General features: G+C 41.7%; 1 protein-coding gene across 16 annotated transcripts in view; it reads right to left on the bottom strand.

Moving 5' to 3' along the window:
* Window positions 1-14,407, bottom strand: part of RALY (RALY heterogeneous nuclear ribonucleoprotein) — a 138,790-nt gene that overhangs the window by 26,777 nt on the left and 97,606 nt on the right. The window contains exon 1 of one of the 16 annotated variants that reach the window (XR_011647311.1): window positions 2,377-8,160. The exons of the other annotated variants lie outside the window; for them this stretch is intronic. The gene's annotated coding sequence lies outside the window, so the exon portion shown is untranslated. Of the gene's footprint in view, window positions 1-2,376; window positions 8,161-14,407 lie in introns of those variants that run through there. 16 annotated transcript variants of the gene reach the window in all.

Genomic DNA, 14,407 nt, shown 5'->3' with positions numbered 1-14,407 from the left:
GAGCATTCAGCATCTGTTTTTGCTCATCTTGTTTTCTTGTTATATTACTAAGAGTTGATACTTACTGACTGCTAACCTCATATCAGGTGCTTTACATATGTTCTCTCATTTGGTACTCACATTATAAGTAGAGCTACCATATTTAAAAATTGAAGTAACTCACATTCTGACAGGCTGCAATGCTAGTGAATGACAGGGCTCTCATCTGAACCCTGTTCTGTTTGACTCCAATTCTTTTAAACACTTTCCCCCTTCTTTTATGCTCATATCAAATGCTACCCCATTCAGGATTTAAATTCAAAGATCATCCAGAGCTGCCTTACATTCTGATCATCAATCCACAATCATGGCAAAAATGTCACATGGTCATTGCCAATTAATGTTTGCTTGAGAACAATACCAGAATATGAAAAATGCTCACAGTCTGATTCTAACATGGACCTAACTATGACTACCTTTATTAGTACCAGTCATTTTGAAAAAGGTATGCTAAGCCTCAGTGAGCACTGAGCTGAGTGGCATACAATATTAAATAATCTCAAGACTCTAAGAAATGAGTATTATTATTATTCACATAATACCAAAAACTGAGACTCCAACAAGTTCATTAAGTTGCCATAAGGGGCATCCAAACCCAAACCAGACTGTTGCTAAAGGCCATTTCTTGTAACTTCATCACTCTGTTTACCAGAGCTAAAGCCAATTTACATACTATAGTAAGTCAGCATATTCTTCTGAGACTTGTTTATAATTAATTTTTTAAAGAGTTATCCATTTTATAATTACTCATTCAAACTTAGTTTGACTTAAAGATCATAACGTACCTACTACTGCTCTCTATACTGTGGCAAAGGGCTGTACAAATCTCTACCACCCTCCCTGACAGGTTACAGGTGGTCACAGGATAGAGAAGGAAAGGGAACAGGGGGCTAAATCTTAGTAAGAAAGGCTTTAATTTAAGCCACCCCATTTATACTTCCAGGCTCAGTTATCTGTTCATTGGCATGGGTTGGTGCAATTCCCTTTTAGAGCATTCCCATTTCATGTCCCATCCTAGAGCCATTTCAGAAGGTAATGAAGATCCCAAGCAGCATGTAAAAATGCTCATTAGCCTAATCTAACTGTAAACACCAGGATATTTAGCTAATATTTCTGGACAGAAGGGATCTTCTTTCAGTGAATTACAGAAGAATGAGTATAAAGCTGGGAAGATCTGGATCTTTGCCCTACCAGGCTGAGAGCATTTTCAAATAAATTCTCCAAGGTTAGGAGCTGGCACAGTCTGGCCAATAGGTGGTACTGTTTGCAAAGAAACTACAGGCCGGACTTGAGAATATGATTCTGGACAAGAAACTGATTCTAAGGCTGGACTTGTAATAAGTTCAGTCAGCTTATACCATCCTAAAGGTAGGGAGCTGAGAGGGTACTATCACTGTTACTTATGACAAAATGACCCCCCCATATCTTTGAGTGGGTTCCATGCATTAGAAATCAGAGCAATTAAGGAGGAGCAGGAGGAGTTTGGTGGTTGAGCACCTGCTCCCCACGTACTAAGTCCTGGGTTCAATACCCGGTACATCCTTTAAAAAAAAAAAGAAAGGAGGTGAGCAGATGTGGTCCAAGCAGTTGAGCACCTGCCTTCCACATAGGAGGTCCTGGGTTCAGTTCCCAGGGCCTACTAAAGAAAAGCAAACAAAAAAAATATGAGCAAACAACAAACAAAAACAAAAAGCAGGGACGGATGTGGCTCAAACAGTTGAGCACCTGCCTCCCTCAAGGGAGTTACTGGGTTTGGTTCCCAGTGCTCCTAAAGAAAATCAAACAATGAGCAACACAAACAACAAAATAACAGAAGGAAAAAAAAAAAAGAAAGTGCAGGCACAAAATGGCACAATAGGGAATTTTACAAATCGCTCTCTCTCCACTAGACAAATGAAAGACATTGGAATTAAATAGGTGGTAAATCTGGAACCAGAATGACATTTAGAATAAGTACAAGAGAGCCAGAGGAAAGGAGATGCTGTTAGGAGTTCATTTTTTTTGTAAAAGCATGAACTGGTGGCTAGCCCTCGTTGCTCAGCCATGCAGTTGGCTACAACTGTGGCCATGCAATCTGAATTCTGTGAGCAGCTGGCTGGGGCCAGGGCTGTGGGGTTGACAGCCTCAGTTTTGATCTTCTGGGCAGCAAGGCATCCAACCTCTCACCAGCATATCCACCTGGACATAAAATGTTTCTTTCTCCCTCCTGTGTATGGGTATTCCTGGTCTGGCATATCCCTGAGGGCCCATCATAGGCTCTGCCCTTGGTTTCAGCCATCTCCTCAGAAACAGCTTCAGCTCTCACACCAACCATCTACCAAGACTTAAAAGACTCACAGCACTTCTTCATTGGTTCAGTTTTTTCTTTCTTCCCTTGTGCCTTTCAGTCTGATGGACCGGAGAGTCCAGCAGATGCTAGCCTTGGTTTCTCACAAAAGCAATGTCTTTTAGGTTTATACCATCAGCACCTACACAGGCATAAAAAAATAGCGTAGCACTTTTCTTTTTCTGTTTTTTTTTTGTTTTTCTTTCTCTTTTAAAATTCTGGGATCTGGTGGATCCCTGAAATCAATGAACAGGGACGATGACCTAGGTTTTGGCCTCAGAAGCAGAGGCTTCTTCTGGCTTCCCACCAAGAGACATAGAGATAACATACTTTGTTATTTTTTCCCCTTGTGAGTGTTTTGTCCATTTGTTAGTATTTACCATCCCTCTTCCCTTTTTTTTATTCTTCTTCTTTGTCTTGTGGATTATAGAGTGAGAGAACTAAATTTCCAGAGTAACCACAACATAATACTCAGTGTCCAATTGTCAACAATAAAATTACAGAACATACAAGGAGTAAGGAAAAATGGCCCAGAGGAGAAAAAAAAGAATTTGATGGAAAATACTCTGGAGGAAGCAGTCTCTGGAATTACTAATCAAAGATCTTGCAACAACTCACATAAATAGGATCAATGAACTAAACAAAAACTAAGGTAAATCAGGAAAACAGTATATGAACAAAATAAGAATTTCAATAATGAGATGGAACTAATGGAAATTCCAGAAAAACAAAAATACAATAACTGAAAAGAAAAGTTGAATAGAGGGGTTGAAGGGCAGACTGGGAAGAAGAAAGGAGCAGTGAACTCAAAGGCAAAACAATTGAAATTGCTCAGGTTGAAAAGGAAAAAAAAGAATGGAAAACAAGGAACACAGCCTGAGGAGCCACTAGGACACTATAAAGCACATCAATAAACACATCATAGCTGTCCCACAATGAGAAGGGAGATAGAAATGGCCAGAAAAAAATATTGAAATAATGGCAGAAAACTTCCCCAATCTGATGACAGATATGAATATACAAATCAAAGATGCTCAACAAATGTCAAGTAGGATGAATCCAAAAAGATCCACACAGAGATACATTATGATCAAACTGTCCAATGCCAAGGACAAAGAATCTTAAAAGTAATGATAGGAGTGACATGGCATATATAACAGATCCTGAACAAGACTAACATCTGATTTCTCAAAAGAAACCATGGAAGCCAGAAGCCAGTATGATGATATATTTAAAGTGCTAAAATTAATATAAACAAAAAAAATGTTAACTAAGAATAATATATCTAGCAAAGTTTTCCTTAAAATGTAGGAGAAACCAAGATATTTCTGGACACAAAAACTGAGGAAGTTCATTACCACTAGACCTGCCTTACATGAAATGCTAAAGTGAGTTCTCCATATTCAAAGGAAAAGACACTAAATGGTATCCTGATGCTGGATGAAGAAATAAAGATCTCCAGGTGAGTAACAACATGTGTAAATATATATGCCAGTATTATTTTCTTCATTTGTAATGCTGTCCCTTACCTCTTTATATTAGTCTTTGTTCTCTAGAGAAACAGAACCAAAAGGAGGCATCTGTAAATAGTATGAGATGTTATAAAATTCTCTCACACAACTGTAGGGATGCATAAATCCAAAGTCCACAGGCAGGCTGCAAACCAGGAGCTCTAATGAAGGTCCTTGATGAATTCCTAGGAGACATTGGCTGTCCAAAGTACAGCTGGAAATTCTCCCTCAATGCTGAAATCACTTCAAAAAGCATTCAACTGACTGGATAAAACATCACTCATTGCTGACGACAATCTCCTTGGCGATGATAAGACATTCGTTAAGTACATGCATGGTAGTTTTGGAAGAAATTTTGGATTATAGATGTAATCAGCCATCTATGCAATCAATTCACTGATGATTAAAGTTCATAAATGTCCTTTTTTACAACTAGCCTAGTGCTTGCTTGACCAAACAACTGGGCACAATTACCTGGCAGAGTTGACACACTAGCCTTACCTTCACAGTACACCCCTTGTCAACTTGGCAGCCATACATATCACCTTAAACCACACTTAGTCTCTAAATAAAACAACAACAGACATACATATGTATATTTCTGCCTAACAATATCCAACTGTCCTGCATACAACCAAAAACACATAATTCCCTACAGAATATGGTGTAAGTCCTTGGGTAATAGTCACTCTTAAACTTGACATCCTTAAATATAACAACATGAAACTAATTCAACTTATGTCATATGATAAGGGAAAAAGTTAGGGAAGAAAATAGATGTTTGTTTTATTTACATATACAATCATAACAAAATGAGGAAGACATATTCATGACTGTGACAGTCCTTGTTTCAATAACAGGTTACATGGTTGAAGTTCATATTTATCACTACCTTCTTCCACTATCCATTCCATGTTTCCATTACCATTAATAAGCACCTGAGCTGGCTGTGGTTCTTTGACTGGTGGGGTGACCCAAACTTTCATTCCTGAAGATTCTGGGCCATTGTTAGCCCTGCTTGGATTGGGTTGTTGCAATTTTCCGTTGACTTTAAACACAGGGCATGGCAGTACTAAGAGATGTCCTAAAGGATCTCCTGTATTACAAGTAAATCTTCTTTACTCCCATTATGTAGGTGGAGTCCTATTTCCCCTTGATAATAAGGATCAGTCACCCTAACCAGTATAGTAATTCCCTTCTTTGCCTCTTGATTCAGAGGCACAATTTACCCAAAGGTAAACTGCCAGGTGGCAGTCTTAACTTTCATTTCAATGGAATCACTGCTGTGTTTCCTGGTGAAAGCACTCCTTCTTTTGGAACTAAGACCTGTAGATCACAAGAGTTTACAGTTGCAGGGACAGGAAGCAAAATTTTTCCTAGTGCATCACTAGGGGTAATAGTGAGTGGTACCATTCCCATTTCCACACCTTGATTCCTGGACCCGTGAATCCTGGCTCTAGAAGAAATAGCAACAGAGAGGACACTGATTTAGAGCATTCAGTCTCGTAGAGAGCATTATCCCAGCCCTGCACATATTAGTTGGCACCATAATTGCGTCTTGAAAGACCATTCTACCAATCCAGCTGCTTCAGGATGACGGGGAACATGGTAAGACCAGTGAATTCCATGGGCATGTGCCCATTCTCACACATCATTTGCTGTGAAATGGGTTCCTTGATCAGAAGCAATGTTGTATGGAATGCCATGGCAGTAAATAAGACATTTGGTAAGACCACAGATGGTAGTTTTGGAAGAAGCATTGCATGCAGAGAAGGCAAACCCATGTCCGGAATATATGTCTATTCCAATTAAAACAAATAGCTACCCCTTCTATGATAGAAGTGGTTCTGAAATCAACATGCCACCAGGGAGCAGGCTGATCATCTCAGGAAATGGTGCCATATTAGGGGCTGAGTGTGGGTCTCTGCTGTTGGCAGATTGGGCACGCAACAGTGACTGTAGCCAAGTCAGCCTTGGTGAGGGGAAATACATATTGCTGAGCCCATGCATAACCTCCATCCCCACCTCCATGGTCACTCTGTTCATTAGGCCATTAGGTAATGACAGGAGTGGCTGGGGAAAGAGGTTGAGTGTTTGCCACAGAGCGGGTCTTCTAATCCACTCTGCTGAAGTCACCCTCTGATGAGCATTCACATGGGACACAATATTAATATTTTCATGTCTTCTGACCACTCAGAAAGTTCTATCCACATACCTCTTTCCCAGAACTCTTTGTCACCAGTTTTCCAGTCATGTTCCTTCCAAGTTCCTGACCATCCAGCCAAACCATTGGCAAAAGACCATGAATCAGTGTACAAACGTGCCTCCAGCCATTTCTTCTTCTAAGCAAAATGAACAACCAGGTGCATAGCTCCAAGTTCTGCCCACTGGGAGGGTTTGACCTCACCACTATCCTTCAGAGATGTCCCAGAAAGGGGCTGCAGTGTTGCAGCTGACCACTTTTGGGTGGTACCTGTATATCATATAGGACCATCTACAAACTAGGCCCGAGTTTTCTCTTCCATGGCCCATGGTTAAGTGTGCAGTCTCTAGTAAGGTCCATTAGCAGGTCAAAAGCTGTTTCTCAAAAGGAGTAGTTATCTGCAGAGGATGGTAGTAGGGCTCTGTGTCAAAATTCTAAGGGCCTGCATTGTGCTTCTCCTATAGGGGCCTGGCAAAGGCTCCAGGTGGCATCTGTATTTGCTACTAACACTTCTTTCACCATTGGATCTGCTGGGTCATATATCCCAAGTGGCAGCACAGCCTGCACAGCAGCCTGGACCTGTCACAGAGCCTCCTCTTATTCTAGTCCCCAATCAAAACTAGCAGCTTTTCTGGTCACTTGGTAAATGGGCCAGATTAGAACACTCAAATGAGGAATGTGTTATCTCCAAAATATAAAGACACCAACTAAGCATTGTGCTGCTTTTTGGGTCATAGGAGGGGCCAGATGCAACAGCTTATCCTTCACTTTAGGAGGGATATCTCAACATGTCCCACACCACTGGGACATCTAGAAATTTCACCAAGGTGGAAGACCCCTTTATATTTTTTTTGTCCCCTTTATTTTTGTTGGATTCATCTGCCATCCTCTCTCACGCAAATGTCTATAGAGTCACTGTTACTTCTTGCTCACTAGGTTCTATAAAACATATCATCAATATAATGGACCAGTGTGATGTCTTGTGGGAAGGAGAGACGATCAAGGTCCTTGCAGACAATATTATGACATAAGGCTGGAGAGTTGATATACTCCTGAGGCAGGACAGTGAAGGTATACTGCTTGCCTTGCCAGCTGAAAGCAAACTATTTCTGGTGGTCCTTACTAGTGGCAATTGAGAAAAAAGCATTTGCCAGATCAATAACTATAAATCAGGGAAGCAGATTTGCCTCAACTGACAGAGTGTCTGCTTACTACATGGGAGGTCCAGGGTTCAAACCCAGGGCCTCCTGACCTATATGGTGAGCTGGCCCACGTGCAGTGCTGATGCACACACAGAATGCCCTGCCATGCAGGGGTGTCCCCAGTGTAGGGGAGCTCCATGCGCAAGGAGTGCGCCCCGCTCGAAAGAAAGCACAGCCTGCCCAGGAGTGGCGCTTCACACATGGAGAGCTGTTGCAGCAAGATGACGCAACAAAAGAGAGACACAGATTCCCAGTGCTGCCGAGAATGTAAGCGGACACAGAACACACAGCGAATGGACATAGAGAGCAGACAACGGGTGGGGGGAGGGGAAGGGAAGAGAAATAAATTTAAAAAAATAAATCTTTAAAAAAAACCCAAAAAACTACATACCAGGTACCAGGAGATATAATGTGTTGATTTGCTCAAGCAAATGATACCACATCTGGGACAGCAGCTGGAACTGGGAGTCACCACTTGGTTAAGTTTACAATAATTTACTCTCATTCTCCAAGATCATCTGTTTTCTGCACAGCCCAAATAGGAGAGTTGAATGGGGATGTGGTGGGAATCACTACTCCTGCATCCTTCAAATCCTTGATGGTGGCGTGGTACTGATCTCTGCAATCCCTCCAGGAACCTGGTATTGCTTTTCATTTACTATTGCTAGGTAGGGACAGTTCTAGAGGCTTCCACTTGGCCCTTCTTACCATAAGAGCCCTCACTCCACAAGTCAGGGACCCAATGTAGGGGTTCTGCCAGTTACTGAGTATGTCTATTCCAATTATGCATTCTGAAACTGGGGAAATAACCACGAAATGGGTCCAGGGACATACTGGACCCGCTGTGAAACAGACCTGAGCTAAAATTCCATCACCTGACCTCCATAAGCCTCTACTCTGACTGGCGGACCACAGTGATGTTTTGGGTCTTCTGGAATTAATTGTCACTTCTGAACCAGTGTCTAATTATCCCCCAAATGTCTGATCATTTCCTTTTCCCCAGTGCACAGTTATCTGGCAAAAGGCCGCAGGTCTCCTTGAGGAAAGCTGGGAGGAAGATTAACAGTATAGATTTTGGGCAGTGTAACAGGATCCTTCCCCAAGGGGACCTGGCATTCTTCTCATTCAAGGGGCTCTGAGTCTGTAAACTGTCTGGGAAATGATTAAGGGGCCATGATTCTCTGTGTCTGTAATTCAAATTAGGGTTTTGTTCATCCAACAGAGAACTCAGGAAACAGATGTGGCTCAACTAATTGGGTTCCCATCTACCATATGGGAGGTCCAGGGTTTGTTGTCCAGGGCCTCCTGGTGAGGGCAAGCTAGCTCACGCAGAGCACCGGCTCATGCAAGAAATGTGGCCCTGCACAGGAGAGCTGCCATGTGTGGGAATGCCGCCTCACATGGGAAAAGCCGCCCCATGCAGGAGTGCCAGCCAACGCAGAGAGCTGGCACAGCAAGATGACCCAATAAGAGACACAGAGGAGAGAAAATAACAAGATGTAGCATAGCAGAACAGGGGAGCTGAGGTGGTGCAAGAGAGTAATCGCCTCTCTCCTACTCCAGAAGGTCCCAGGATAGGAGAGCCACCTAATGAGAATACAAGCAGACACAGAAGACCACGTGGCAGGTGGAAACAGAGAGCAGACGGGGGGGGGGGGGGGGGGGGGGGGGGGAGGATATAAATAAATCTTAAAAAAAAAAAACAAACCTAGAACTCTTCTGCTTATACAGATCAAGTAGGAATTTAGTAGACTGCCCATCTACTTCACTTCTAGGTACCCCATGTTCTATTAGCCAATGCCATAGCTCTATGCAACTCTGACACTTCTAATTGCTGATTCAAGTCTGCCTTTCATTGTGGTAGGCACACTCACCTTGTCTTTTGTGATTAACTGCTGATACTTGACTTTTACCAGCTGATCATCTGATCATCCCCATGTTTAAGGATTCTAGTTCCATGACAGCAGTTTCCACAGTAATATCTGGACTACAGAGAAGAACAACCACAGAGCTCTTCAGGGAAGATGGAGTTAGTCTTACAAATGTACTCCTCAAAGTCCTGGTTAAATGTGTGTGTGTGGGGGGCAGGTCTTAAATGGTGAATCCATTCTAGCATTCCAATCTCTGTAAGCCTTTGGATTCCCTCTTCTAGAGTACACAAGGGTAAATCAGGCATCTCAACCTCAGACATTCTAGGCTACTCTCTTCTTGTGTGTCTTATTGAGTGAATGTCCATTTATATAGCCCCACCAAGGGGGCGGGGACTCAACCTGAGTTACACCGCCTTACTGACATGGCTGTATCAAAGCCCTACTATTAGGTAATTCAATCAAGTCCCCCCCCCAACTGACTCCAATACAATCAAAGGTCATCACACTCAGAATACATTAGTTTACAAACATAACCTTTCTCTTTTTGGGATTCATAAATAATTACATTGTCACACCTCTCATAAGGCTCAAAATTCAAATGCATAAAAACTATGCATAAATCTGTTACTGTACACACAATGCATAAACATGTAACTTGTGACAAGAACAACATAATACCTAACTACCTGTCTACATATAATAACATGACTTCGGGAAGCGGTTTGACCTAATGTAAGGGGGAAATGGAAAGGAGAAATGAGATTATAAGGCTGTGAGTCTCTAAAAAAGAGTCTGGAGGTTGTCAGAAGGAATACCCCTATGTACAACTGAACAGAGTCTAAGAGACAGATAAGGTAGATACAACCCCAGGTATTGGTTCTTTTGAGGGATAAAGAGACCCACGGGTTCTATGGTCATGGCAGAAGGGGTTCACTGCCATGACAGATGGCCCTTCTTTGGAGCTGGTGTTTCTGCGTGATGGAAATGGACTCAGAGGGGATCTCTTTTCACAAGACTTGCATGCTACTTTATTGGAATTGTAGTTGGTGCTGGGTTTAAGATATATGTAGGGGATTTGAATCTCTGGACTGATAATATGACACCCAGGCCCAGAGCCTCAACAGACTTCAGCTCCTACACTTTGACTTATTGGACTTACTCCACTCAGCTAACATGGAGTTGAAGAAGGTCAACCACCACAACATGGAGCCTAGAGTGTCTACAACTAGAAGCGGGAAGAGTGCATCCAGTACCCATGTGGAATCTAAGCCCTCACTTGACATAGGTGTGCAATGGACACAACCAATCCAATGTCCACAGAGAAAATGTGGAATGGGTGTGGGAACGGTAGCCATGGGGGCTGCTGGGTGTGGGGAACGGGAGGAAGAGATGAGATGTGGAGGCATTTTCGGGACGTGGAGTTGTCCTGGATAGTGCTTCACGGACAATTACGGGACACTGTAGATCCCCCCAGGGCCCACTGGATGGAACGTGAGAGAGTCTGGGCTATGATGTGGACCATTGACTATGGGGTGCAGTGATGCTCAGAGATGAACTTACCAGGTGCAATGGATGTATCACGATGATGGGAGAGAGTGTTGCTGTGGGGGGAGTGGGGGGCGGGGGCGGTGGGGTTGAATGGGACCTCATATATTTTTTTTAATGTAATTAAAAAATAATAATAATAAATAAATATTAAAAAAAAAAAGAACAACATAAAAGGGATATAGACACAGGAAGGGATATAGGGATATAGGTGCTTTGTATATGTAGGCTATGGAATCAACACAAACTAAATTGCAATATATTTACTGTGCAAAAATAATCCACAGTGACCACAAAGAAAGCATCTTTAAAAATCTACACAAAAGGAAAGGATAAGTGATTAAAAATGGCTCATTATAAAAGGTTATCTACACACAAAACAAGGCATTAATGGAGGAAAGAGGGGAAAAAAGGTATAAGATCTATGAAAAGGTTGAAAATGAAAGAATCAAAAAAGAAATTCATTCAAATAGTAATCAAGAGAGGCTATACTGGGAAGAGAATTTGGTTCAACTGACAAGAGTGTTCACCTACCATATAGGAGGTCCGGGCTCACACCCAGGGCTTCCTGACCTGTGTGGTGAGCTGGCCCACACGCAGCGCTGATGCACACAAGGAGTGCCATGTCACACAGGGGTGTCCCCCACATAGGGGAGCCCCACGCACAATGAATGTGCCCTGCAAGGAGAGCCACCCTGCATGATAAAAGTGCAGCCTGCCCAGAAGTGGCAGCCTGCCCAGAAGTGGCTGACGCAGCAAGAAATTGCAACAAAGAGAGACACAGATTCCCGGTGCTGCTAACAAGAGTGCAAGAGGACACAGAAGAACACACAGCAGATGGACACAGAGAGCAGACAACAGGGGAGGAAGGGGAGAGAAATAAATAATAATAATAATAATAATAATGAAAGAGGCTATACTAATAGTAGACAGAATAGACTTTAAATAAAAAACTCTTATAAGATACAAAGACATTATATAAATAAAAGGGCCAACTCAATAAGATGTAATGCGTAAACACCCAAAAGAAGTGTACCAAAATATATGAAGCAAACATTGACAGAACTGAAGGGGAAAAGAGATAGTTCTAAATATTGTTGTACTGGAGATTTCAAAACACCAGCATCAATACTGGACAGGTCATCTAAACAGCAGATCAGTAGGGAAACAGAGGACCTGAACAACATAAATCAACTATATCTAACCAATATATACATAATACTTCAACCAAGAACTCTGAAATACATTTTTTCTATTTCACATAGCTCATTTTCTAGAATAGACGTTAGGGCACAAAAGAAATCTAAATAAAAATATTTTTTAAAGATTTACTTATTTTATTTATTTCTCTCCCCTTCCCCCCCCCCCACCCCAGTTGTCTGTTCTCTGTGTCCATTTGCTGTGTGTTCTTCTTTGTCTGCTTCTGTTGTTGTCAGCGGCATGGGAAACTGTGTTTCTTTTTCTTGTGTCATCTTGCTGCTTCAATTCTCTGTGTGTGCAGCACAATTCTTGGGCAGGCTGCACTTTCTTTCACGCTGGGCGGCTCTCCTTATGGGGCGCACTCCTTGCCCATGGCACTCCCCTACACGGGGACACTCCAGCATGGCACAGAACTCCTTGCACGCATCAGCACTGCGCATGGGCCAGCTCCACACGGGTCAAGGAGGCCCGGGGTTTGAACCGTGCACCTCCCATGTGGTAGGCGGACGCCCTAACCACTGGGCCAAGTCTGCTTCCCTAAATAATTTTTTTAAAGATGAAATTATAAAAAGTTACCCTCTCTGACCACAATAGGATGAAGTTAGAAATCAGTAACAGAAGGAAAACTGGAAAATACACAGATATGTATGGAAATTAAACAGCATACTCTTTAAACAACCAATGGGATTAAAGAAGAAATTAGGAAATACTTAAAGACAAATGAAAACAAAGAACAACATTCCAAAACTTAAGACATGCAGGGAAGGCAGAGTTCAGAGGGGCATTTTTATCTCTGACTGTCTATATTCAAAAAGATCTCAAATTAATAACTATTTTACATCTTGAAGAACTAATGAAACAAAAGCAAAGTAAACACAAAGAAAATAATTAAGATTAGAGATAAATGAAATAGAGAACAGAAAAACAATTGAGAGAATGAACAAAACAGAAAGCTTTGAAAAGGTCTTTTTAAAAAAATCAATAAAACTGACAAACCTTTAACTAGAATCTGGACAAGGAAAAAAAATGGATGTAAATAGTTAAAATCAGAAAGGAAAATGGTGATATCACTAGTGACGTTACAGAAATAAAGAGAGGTGAGGGAAGCGGACTTGGCCCAGTGGTTAGGGCGTCCGTCTACCACATGGGAGGTCCGTGGTTCGAACCCCGGGCCTCCTTGACCCGTGTGGAGCTGGCCCATGCACGGTGCTAATGCGTGCGGGGGGTGCCCTGCCACGCAGGGGTGTCCCCCGTGTAGATGCACAGGGGGTGCGCCCTGTAGGGAGAGCCGCCCAGCGCGAAGGAAAGTGCGGCCTGTCCAGGAATGGCGCTGCCCACACTTCCTGTGCCACTGACGACAACAGAAGCGGACAAAGAAACAAGACGCAGCAAATAGACACAGACAACCGGGGGAGGGGGGGGGATTAAATAAATAAATCTTTAAAAAAAAAAGACTATATGAGCAGTTGTATATTATCTAGAAGAAATGGAAAAATTCCTAGAAATACGTCAATTAAAAATTTACCATGACCAAATGAGATTCCTCCCAGCAATGCAAAGATGGTGCAACATATAAAAATCAGTGTAATATACCACATAAAGAGAATGAAGGACAAAAACAATAGGATTATCTCAATAGATAGGGAAAAGCCACTGACAAAATCCAGTATCCATTCTTGATAAAAACCCTCAGAAAAATAGAAACAGAAAGGAACTTTCTCAACATGATTAAGGTCATTTACGAAAAACCAACAGCTAACAACATACTCAATGAGGAAAGACTGAAACCTTTCTCCCTAAGTTCAGGAACAAGACAAGGGGATGCCCACTTTCACCACTGTTTTTAAATACTGTGCTAGAAGTTGCTGCTAGAACAATTAGGCAAGAAAAAGAAATAAGAGGTATCTAAATTGGAAAGGAAAAGTAAAACTATCTCTACTTGCAGACGACATGATCTTATACAGAAGAAACACAAAAAATTATTAGAGCTAATAAATGCATCTAGCAGGTGTAAAATTAACACACAAAAACCAATTGTGTTCCTACATACCAGTAATGAACATTCCAAAGAGGAAATTAAAATAATACAATTTACGAAAACATCTCAAAGAAGAAAATATCTACGAATAAATTTAAATATACAAAAGACTTGTAAACTGAACACTACAAAACACTGCTGAAAGAAATTAAAGAAGACCTAAATAAATAGTAAGACTTCCCATGTTCACAGATTGGAAGAATTATGTCAGTATTACCCAAAACAATATACAACTTCAATATAATCCCCTATATTAAAGTTCCAGCAGTCTTTTCTGCAGAAATGGAAAAACCAATCCTCAAATTTATATGGAACTACAAGGGGCCCCAAATAACCAAAACAATCTTGAAAAAGAAGAATAGAGTTAGAAGATTCACATTTCCCATTTTGAAACTACTACAAATAACAATAATCAAACCAGTGTGGTCCTGGAACAAAGACAAATGAGATCAGCGTAATAGAACTGAAGGTC

The sequence above is a fragment of the Dasypus novemcinctus genome, chromosome 24, assembly GCF_030445035.2.
Source record: "Dasypus novemcinctus isolate mDasNov1 chromosome 24, mDasNov1.1.hap2, whole genome shotgun sequence".
NCBI lineage: Eukaryota > Metazoa > Chordata > Mammalia > Cingulata > Dasypodidae > Dasypus > Dasypus novemcinctus.
This window is presented reverse-complemented; position numbering and strand designations above follow the sequence as displayed.